Below are 10,630 nucleotides of genomic sequence, written 5' to 3'. Positions count from 1 at the left end.
AAACGCATTTACTGGAAAAGTGCCTACCTTTGTGCCCACGTTGTCACTTCACATTCATGTGTAGAGATGGGTTCTGTGCCCTAGAGAGGAACTGAAAACATAATTCACAAATATGTATGATGTCGTACTCTGTGCTAATACTGCGCTAGGTGCTAGTGATTGAGTGGAACCCGCTGAATCCTTGCCCTCGGGAAGATTACCCTTTAGTAAAGAAGACCTCACATAATGGTATACATATATAATGACAAATTATGGGAACAAGCAGTAAAATGAGTGAAGGGTGTTGTGGAAATGTTGGGGTCTGGAACCAAGGGCCGAGAAAATTCTTGAGATGTCTTTGGTGCAAAAAAGTGGATTTATTAAAGCACGCAGACAGGGACTGTGGGCAGAAAGCTGCACTGGGGTCATGAGGAGTGGCCCACTATATACTTTCAAATTTGGTGAGGGTTAGCGATAGCTTAGTCTCTAAGGGATTTGGAAGCAAGGTTTCCAGGACCTTGAGGGGGCTAGCTATTGTTGGGAAAAGGTCGTTTATTACTGTCTAATAAAACCTGAGTCATGAGACCCTTCAGATGTGTATCGGTGGGCCATGTGCTCGGGGGATGATTGTCAGCATACATATTGGGGGAAATTGCAAAGGAATTTCTTTATGTTTAAATTAGACTCACAGGATCCTGGGGGGTGGGGCTAACTTTGCCCTTAGCAAAGTGTCAGTATCATGGCAGCCAAGCTCCCAGAGGAAGGTCACTCTGCCTGTTCTAAGGACTTGTCACTGGGCTGTAAATAGTAAGGAAGTTTAATTTTTCTTTTGCCTTTGTTTCCCACATCAAAGGGGACAAGGAGGATTCATGCTTTGAGGAGAAAGAGAAGTTTTTGAAAGAGGGAATTAACCTGAGATGTAGAAGAGAAGTAGGAGCTATTCACCAGGGAGAAGAGCCTTCCAGACAGGGAAAAATTTATGTCAGATTCTCTGGCTGTGGTCACAGAATTTCATCTACTTGAGGTTCAGTTTCCTCATCTGTCAGATTTAACAGTCACTGTCCCCTACGGGCCAAGCACTGAAAAATGCTGAAAACATTACATTAGGTGATAGGTATGATTGCGTTCATCAGATTTTCTTTTAAAGATTTTATTTATTTGAAAGAAAGAGAGAGCACGAGCAGGGTGAGGAGCAGAGGGAGAAGCAGGCTCCCCACTGAGCAGGGAGCCCGATGCGGGACTGGATCCCAGGACTCCGGGATCATGACCTGAGCTGAAGGCAGATGCTTAACCCACTGAGCCACCCAGGTGCCCCACATTCATCAGATTTGTTAGAGTTTTGCTAATAATGCTAAAAAAAAAAAAAAAGCCACTATCTTCTTGGAAAATGAAAAGTCAACTTGAAACTTGTTCCAGAAAGAAAGAAAAGTAGAGCTGCTCTTCTAATCTTACCTGGGCAGTCATTCTGAACATGCTTGCTAAACCATGTTCTTGTCCTTTCATCCCTTCCCCACTCTACCAAAGTAGTGCAGAGGTGTATTCAGTGACGTTCTTTCTGGTTTCCAGTACTTTGTTGAGTAGGAGTGGTCAGAGAGGACCTCCTTGCCTTGTTCCCCATCTCGGGGAAAGCATTGTCCTTCATCATAGGTGTGATGTTAGCATTAGGTTTCTTTGTGGATGTTCTTTATCAGGTTGAGGAAGATCCCCTCTATCCCTATTTTCCTGAGAGTTTTTTTCTTGAGTGGTATGTCAGATGCTTTTTATGCATCAATCATTAGGATCATGTGTTTTTCTTTATAGCCTGTTAATATGGTGGACTGCATTAACTGATTTTCAAGTATTGAACCCACCTTGAATTTCTGTAATAAACCTCACTTGGTATTGGAATATCATTCTTTTTAATATTGCTGGGTTCCATTTACTAATATTTTGTTGATGACTTTGTTGTGTCTGTGTTCATGAGGGACATTGATCTATAGTTTTCTGTTTTCTACTGTTATAGTCTGGTTTTGTTATTAGGTTAATACCAGCTCATAAAATGAAAGTATGGGGAAGTGTTCCCTCATCTTCTGTTTCCCAGAAAAGATTGTGGAGAATTGTTGTTAATTCTTCAAGCATCTACTTGAATTCTGCCATGAAATCATCAGGGCCTGGAGATTTCCTTTTTTAGGGGTTTTTAAAATTATCTATCTCATGTTGAATGAGATTTGGCAGTGTGTGTTTTTAGAGGAATTGCTCCCTTTCAACTTGTTGAATTTACATGAGTAGAGTTGTTCATAGTATTCTCTTATTATCCTTCTAGTGTTCCTAACTTTTTTAAGGCATATTTTTAAGTAGATTTCACAGAGAACCTTCAAATCAATACATTATTATAAGCCTGATGGAATATGCTGAATTTTTAAAACTTGGAACCTGATAGAATGCTGCATGTGTACATTTAGCAGGTGTTTTTAGGCTCTAAGTCACAACTATGGATCACTTTGCTGACATCCATGTTAGGAAATGCCTACTAACTGGTGTTTATGTATTTACTGGTTTCTTTATTTAACTGTGCAATAAATGAATCAGTACCAACAGGACTGAGTCACCAGTCTCAAGAGGGATGTAATTTGTGCCCTTCACACTTTTACTTTGTCAGCCATTTTGTTTGTGTGTATTACGGACTCATGACTGCTCAGATACACGATCTATCAGTCAGCCTCTGCCAGTGTTTCGCTTTGATGTTCAAACTGTCACACTCGGTTTTGGCCAGCAGGACTTTTAGAAGACATTTAAAACATTAGCCCCCCCCCCCCCGCTTTTTTTTTTAAGATATTATTTATTTATTTGACAGAGAGAGACACAGCGAGAGAGGGAACACAAGCAGGGGGAGTGGGAGAGGGAGAAGCAGGCTTCCCGCCGAGCAGGGAGACCGATGCGGGGCTCGATCCGAGGACCCTGGGATCACGACCTGAGCCGAAGGCAGACGCTTAACGACTGAGCACCCAGGTGCCCCAACATTAGCCCCTTTTAAATGAGTTTCCACACCCCATCATCTCCATTCATCCGTGAACACCTTGCTTTCTAGCACAAAGTGATCCAGGCTAGTTTTATACCAGTCCGTCTCAGACATGGGATTAACCCTTTCTCCAAAAAAGACTTGGTTCCTTTTATTGGAAAAATGGTATTAGAGACCAGAATCTTGGCACGAGGGTACCTCATGGGGGTACTCTTGAGGCTGCCTTGATCTTCATAACTAGCTTGATGATCTTCAATAGGTGTTCTTAAGTTCATATGATTGATTTACTAGCCCTCCTTGTGTATCTGTAACCTTACAGTCCTTTCTAGGAGGAGAATTAAAAAAAAAAAACCTGCATGTCATGGCATAGGAATTCTATACCTCTTACACAACCCTCTCTCCCTCTCCCTCTGCCCCTCCCCCTGACACTCATGTGTGTGTGCTCTTTCTCCCTCAAATCTTTAAAAAGTCATAAATGTAGGGGCGCTTGGGTGGCTCAGTCGTTGAGCGTCTGCCTTTGGCTCAGGTCATGATCCCAGGGTCCTGGGATCGAGCCCCGCATCGGGCTCCCTGCTCCGTGGGAAGCCTGCTTCTCCCTCTCCCACTCCCCCTGCTAGTGTTGCCTCTCTCATTGTGTCTCTGTCAAATAAATAAATAAATAATATTTTTTTTAAAAAGTCATAAATGTAGAACTTCGATTTCTCAGAAGACTTTGGATAAACATAAGTATTTATTACTTTAATGCTAATCCAGTTGGAACTTCCTAAAGCCAATTATGTTATAAAGTATAATCAGTACATAAAAATCAAAATTTTTAAATAACTGGGAAATATGTTATATATTATACCTTTAAATCATACCCAAAATTTCAAGTGGAAATTTTTCCATAGGTTTACATTATTTTCAGATTGTCTGAATCCTGCTAGAATTGTTTCATAAAAGACACCAATATGTATAATTATAACAATGTAATTGCAATACATTGCAATTTAAATCCCATGTTTTACGTCACAGTTACATAAATCTTAAGCTATTTAAAGAAGAAAATGCTTACCTGAAATCAAACATGTCATGTCCTGAATTCCCCAACTATGCATTCTTCATTTGTCACTAAAACACAAAATTATATTCTCTAAAAATCAGTGTTTTTCCAACTTTAACATTCAAAGGAGTCACCTGGTGATCATTGTAAAATACAGATTCTTCAGAAGTTCTGGGCTGAGGCTCAATATTTTATACTTCTAACTTGCTCCTAGGTGATGCCCATGAGGCTGGTCCAGTGACCACACTGAGTGACAACGGACCAGATGTCGAGAAGAATTACAATAGATGTAGTAACGGAACTGAGAAAGATCCCTTTCAGCATGAAGGAAATGAATTAGAGAATCTACAGTTTTGACCTGGAGGGACCAAGAGACCCTGCCTGGGTAGTTCTGGTCCAGGACAGAATACCGCCTGGGAGGGGATGAAGTTAAACAGCCAAGATCTGTTCTCCTTTAATATATATATTAGTTCTACATTGTGTAAAGTCCCCTATTAAAAAGGACCCTATGCTGGGAATGTAGAATGTCAGCACCTGAGGCAGAAAGGCTCGAGGTCAGACAGATGAGCGCGCCCAGGCTGCAAAGTTGTTCCCTTCCACACTGCTGCTCCCAGAGTTAATGATAAAGTGACAGAAGGAGAGTTACCGCAGAGTCCTTGCAAGTAAAACGAATTTATGGACCTGTCTGGCTGATCAAGAATTAATGGATTGAATTTAGCAAAAGGTTTTGTCTCTCCCCACCACTTACAGCTGCCAGGGTTTTCATAATTATTACCCGGTGGCCAGTAGGGAGCATGGGAATGAAATGAAGGTGCAAGCCTGCGATGAATGTGAAAATCAACTGCGTATAATGAAGCAAGGTCACTGGCTGCTTCTGGAAAGTTTCAAAGTCACTCTTCCTATGTAACAGTATCTGATCTGTAGACATGGGTCACCTATCAGGTGGATGAATGGTAATTGTTCAAATATTAATATTTAAGGTACAGAGGAATGCACTTGATTTTTATCATAAACTGATAATTTGCTCATCTTCAATATATTTCACCAAAAGCAACACAGTTCTTCTCATGAACCTTCATGAAACATGTACAGGATGAAAGAAGTAATGTGACATTGGGAACACGCTTGTGTATCAGACCAGATTAGAGGCTGCACACTGTATTCACAGCCACCATACACGGTGTCATTATCCCCCGTTTTCAAATGAGAGAACAGACTTTAGGGAATGCATCAAATGTATACAGCGAGTAAATTACAGAGCTGGAATTTGCAGTCAGTGTGTGTGGGCTGCACAGGTCAGGGCTGGGGGAGAACAGGAGAGGTCTGGGGGATATGAGTCACACACTCGCTGCATTTCTACCCTCGGTCCTTCAGTACGCTCATCCCGTGCACTCCACTGAAGTCCACAGCCTCTCAGAAGTGCTAGTACACCAGTAACCCCACCCCCTTTAGCCAAGGGCCTCCGGAGGTCCGAGTCGATCGACAAAGCCCTGCGGACCTAATGATCCTCAGGTGTCACACTTTGCCTGGGATTGTTCTTGGTAACAGGTCACCTCTAGGGAAGTAACAGAAGTACTTGTCTCTAGAAGACTGCAGTTGAAATGCCCTTAGCTCGGTAATCGTGCTCCTGGGGCTTACATGGGGGCATTTTCTGCAACTGTTCAGACTGAGACTGGGAATACGACCCACAACTAGTAGGAACCTGGGTGCCTGTGTCAGGGGCTAGCGGGGGCAGGGGCGTCCCCCGCCTGTGTGATGCCGAGTGGCTTACTCTTAGCATCCTTCTCCAGTCAAAAGTGTTTTCAGTTATCACCATGTCCTAGTCATCATTATCTTCCTAATTCACGCTTCTAAAATCAATCATTAATATTTAAAAAGAATAAATTTCAATCTTAAAGACATCGTTCAAATTCAGTAAACTATTTAACATACAAACTAAAATCTGCTCTTTATTTTTATTTATTTCAGTCATCTCTGTGCCCAGCGTGGGGCTGGAACTCACAACCAAGATCAAGAGTCGCACGCTCCTCCGACGGAGCCGGCCAGGCGCCCCTTTAATCTGTCACCCTGGAGCTGTCACTGCCACTCACTGTCTAACTGATAACACAAGTGATCACAGGGAATGACACTGTGAAGTAATGCAAGTTCCAGTCCGACTTCTCTGTCTTCACAGTCACCGAGCTGCCGCTGTTGGCCTCAGACGTACCGTCCAAACGCGGGAGCCCGGCGCCCGAGCTGCACGCAGCCGAGCCTGCGCTTGTCGCTGAGTGCTGCGCTCAGCCTTGTGCTGCGCTTGTCGCTGAGTGCTGGCAGGCTGGAGCCAGCCGTGGCACTGGGAGGTCCACGTAAAATGTAATGTTGTTAAAGATTTATAATAGGGGTGCCTGGGTGGCACAGTGCGTTAAGCGCCCGACTCTTGGTTTTGGCTCAGGTCCAGATCTCAGGGTCTTGAGGTCAAGCCCCGAGTCAGACTGCGCTCAGTGTGGAGTCAGCTTGAGATTCTCTCTCCTTCTCCCTCTGCCCCTCCCACTCATGCACACTTAAATCTTAAAAAAAAATTTATAATAAAAATGGGTAACTACACACACAGACACACACACACACAATTAAAACTCAGTATACCACAACTGGTTGTTTAGACTTAGACCAACAAGAAAGGTTTTTTTCTGGATGGTGCATTTATCACTTAGAACATTTAGAAAGTTTTGATTTAGTTTTATTATTATTTTAAAATCCTCTACAGAAAAGGCAACCCCATATTACCTGCAGCAGGGCCAAGCTCCCACCACGCAGCCATTGGTATCTTGGTGGGAGGAGGCTGTGGGATGATGGACGGAACGTGAAGGACTGAGATGAGGAACTGACTCTTGCAGCAAACCACACCTCATGCAGACTCTGGATGGACGGAACTTCGAGGGGTGACTGTCTTAACCCCAGGACCTCAGGGCGTGAGCTGTAAGATCCTCAGTGCAGCAGGTGATCCTTGTGCCCCGTGCATGGCTTATAGGGGATGGAGTCTGGTGGGCTGCCGTCAGAGTGGCCGGGCCCATGGAGGGAACCCCTGCTCTGGGGCTCACCTCTCTTCCTTGACAAAAGGCAGCAAAATGAGCTCGCTGGCTTCTGCTCTCACCCAACTGCCCTGGGTTCCTCGTTGGTGCTGATCTCCGCTTCAGACTGATAGCCAGAAGATTGAGGATCACGTTCCAGTTCTACAACTAACTAGGTGACTTTGGGCAAGTCATCAAAAACTCCTTGAGCCCGTTTCTCTGTCAAATAAACCTGAGGTCTGCCTGTTGACCTCACAGGACTGAGGTGGGAAGTGAACAGAGTCACAGAAATGAAGCAGCGTGGCCAGCTACTGCGGGGAGGGGTGTCCTCAAACCTGAGTGTGTTTCAGAACCACGGGGCGGGGTGGGGGGGGGGCTTGCTAAAACACACACTGCTGGGCTCCGCCCTCCCTCCTCTCCCCACAGAGTTTGGATCCTGCTGATGTGGGGCAGGACCCAGAATTCCCATTCCTAACAAGCTCCCAGGTGATGTTTTTGCAGCTGGTCTGAGGGCCCCACTGTGAGAACCGTGACTTAGGTTTACCAGGATGGGTGCTGGACGGGGTCGGAGTCCTGGCCACAGCCCTGCCTGTCCTCACGGCTGCAGGCAAAGTACTTGATCAGTCGAAATCGCGGCTTTCTTGTCGGTAAACGGGATGACTTTAGTACGTGCAGCTCAGATAGAGCTGTGTGTATATAGTACTTAGCACGGTGCCTGGGACATCGTGCCGGCCTCCTGAACGTCCCTTCTGACTGTGTACAGTGATTCCGTGGTGTCTGCACACAGCAGGGTGCTAATAAACAAATGTGCTACTTCTGAAGCAAGGGACGGCTTCAGACTGTTATCTATCCCAAATTACACATTTTGGGAACTCCTAATGTGTTTTACAGAAGCATGTTACAGACTGGTAGAAATTTTGACTCAAAAAATACAATTTGCAGGAAAAATGTAAATTGGAATTACAAGGACACAGTTTGAATGTATTATTTATCATGTGTTCCTGTGTTGATCTGTAATTATCTTCTAGGTCAGAAGTTCCTAGGATTTTGGCCTCAGGACTCTTTGGACTTTTGAAAGTTATTGAAGGCCTTGAGGAATTTTTTTGTAGGTTATGACTATTGATATTTACCGCATGCAACATAAAATGGAGAAAATTTTTAAATTACTCATTGAAACAATAAACCCATTTCAAGTTAATATCAGTTATCTTATTAAAAATAACTATATCCCGGCGCCTGGGTGGCTCTGTCGTTAAGCGGCTGCCTTCCGCTTAGGTCATGATCCCAGGGTCCTGGGATCGAGCCCTGCATTGGGGTCCCTGCTCAGTGGGAAGCCTGCTTCTCCCTCTCTCACTCCCCTTGCTTGTGTTCTCTCTCTCGCTATGTCTCTCTCTGTCATATAAATAAACAAAATCTTTAAAAATAAAAATAAAAATAACCATATCCCTCACCCCCAAAGTGAGAAGAGTAGCATTGATTTACCTTTTGCAAATGTCGGTAATGTCTGGCCTAGAGGACATGCCTCTCTTCTTCTCCTTTAGATTTACTGCTTTCTGCATGCATGTGTAACTCAAGGAGTACATGTTTTCATTTTCATTTTTAGATTTATAAGAAGGATGTCCTATCTCCACTCGGGGACTTGCTTTATTCACTTACTATCATATTGCTAATAATTATCCGTAATTGTGTGTGTCAGTGAAACTTAGTTCACTCATTTTGAGTGCTGTCGAGTCTCATCACTTTCTGGGTCAGTGCTCAGTACCGTATTGAGAATGAGCCAGTGTTTGCCAGGATAGGTAAAGTCACATACACTTGGAGCCAGAGATTAAGATAGAAAAGATTTTCAGACGAGTAACTGGTTAATGAAACACTGGAAGAAACAGTTTTGGAATTACAGAAAGCCACATGGGCGATTTTCTTACCATACTCAGATAATTCTAACCTACAATTTTACAGGGATGATGAGTGCCCTGTGATAAAGGACCACAGCCAGCCACTTTACATGGAAAAGCAAGTCCCAAGTGGGTCTGAGCCCAGGATCAAGCCAGTGGGAGGGGCAGCAGCTGTGGGCCGAACTCTGACGGGGGCCCAGCCTCCTTCCTCCTCAGGGGAACACTGTGAGTGCAGCTGTGTCTATAATCTGTACTACTGTCAACATTTCAGAGTGGACTGACCATCCCAGCTCACAGTTTTAGAGTGAAGACTTCTGCTTTTGGCCCACTACCCTGATCTACTTCCACTCAGCCTCCTAACCTGCAACCAGGTCTTCCGGTGCCATCTGTGTCCATAACTGAACCTGTCGTCACCTGGAAAGGATGGGCTAGTGATGTCTCTGAAGAAAGCAAGTCTAGAAATAAATTGTCCAAGGTCTAGCCTGAGCTCACTCAGAGGCCCATGGCGCTCCAAGGCCTTGAGTAAAGACAGAAAGAACTGCAGTAGAAAGAGGGGCTGCGGTCATCCCCAGAGCCGTGGCCAGGGCATCTCTGGGTTTCATAGCTACATGAGAAGAGATAGCATGATCAATCATTAATGATTTTTAAGGACAATTTTTAAATTATTTTTTAAGCTTATTTATTTTTTTAGTAATCTCTACACCAAAAATGGGGCTCGAACTCATAACCCAGAGATCAAGAAGCCCACGCTCTTCCAACTGAGCCAGCCAGGTGCCCCAGGACAATTTTTTTTTAAGAAGCTATCTTGAAGTGCAATAAAAATAGGAATGAGGAATGGACTTTAGCCAATTTAAATTTAAATGAGGAAAGTTGAAATTTTTTAAATGGATGTCCTTTGAGTTCACAGACAAGCACACACCTGACCACAGCAAGGTCTGTCTCCCCTTTGCTGTTCCTTCTTCCTTCGCTCTGCCTAATGCATGAGAACGAACTTTCTGTCCTTCAAAACCGTGTCCCGGACCCCCCACGCAGTCTCACTGTCCGCCCCGCACTTCTCAAACTGGTGGCTTTGCACTGTCGTCTCCTCGTTCACGTGCCCATCTCGGCGGTTCCTCTCGGTGCTCAGACTGTCTTACTCCACCGTGCATTCCCCGGGCTTGGGCAGCGCGCAGTAGGTGTTCGGTAAGGTTTGCCCAACTGAACACCTAGAGAAAATTAAAGTCGTTTAAAGTTAATTTGAAAAGCAATTCTTGCCAGTGGACAGGACTTTTCAAAGTTGTTTTGCTTACAGAGCAAAAAGTCAAATATCGGGCAGAATTCTAACAAATCGCCTTTACGACTAAATTTTCTCCCTGGTTCCCAGTGCATTAGGTTTTGACACCCTGGGGTCACGCACCCACGTGGGTGGAGCGCTCCCCTTCCCTCCGGCCCCGGCTCTCTTTTTCATCGCGGAATGCCAGTCCTTCCGGCCTCTACGACAGTTAGGAGGCAAGCACCTATTTCTTTGGTTGGACAGCCCCGACTGCACACAAGGGGCCCGGGACAGCCCCCCAAACCGCTGCGAGGCCGAGGAGGGGCGAGAGGAGGGGCGAGAGGAGGGGCCTCTAGCGGTCCCTCCCGCCCACACCGCCCAGACCCCGCCCCTCGCGCGGCTCCTCCCCAGACCCCGCCC

This window comes from Mirounga leonina, unplaced genomic scaffold (assembly GCF_011800145.1).
Source record: "Mirounga leonina isolate KUSES-001 unplaced genomic scaffold, KU_Mleo_1.0 Mir_118, whole genome shotgun sequence".
In the NCBI taxonomy this organism is placed as follows: Eukaryota; Metazoa; Chordata; class Mammalia; order Carnivora; family Phocidae; genus Mirounga; species Mirounga leonina.
The sequence above is the reverse complement of the archived record's forward strand: the minus strand, read 5'-3'. Positions refer to the sequence as shown.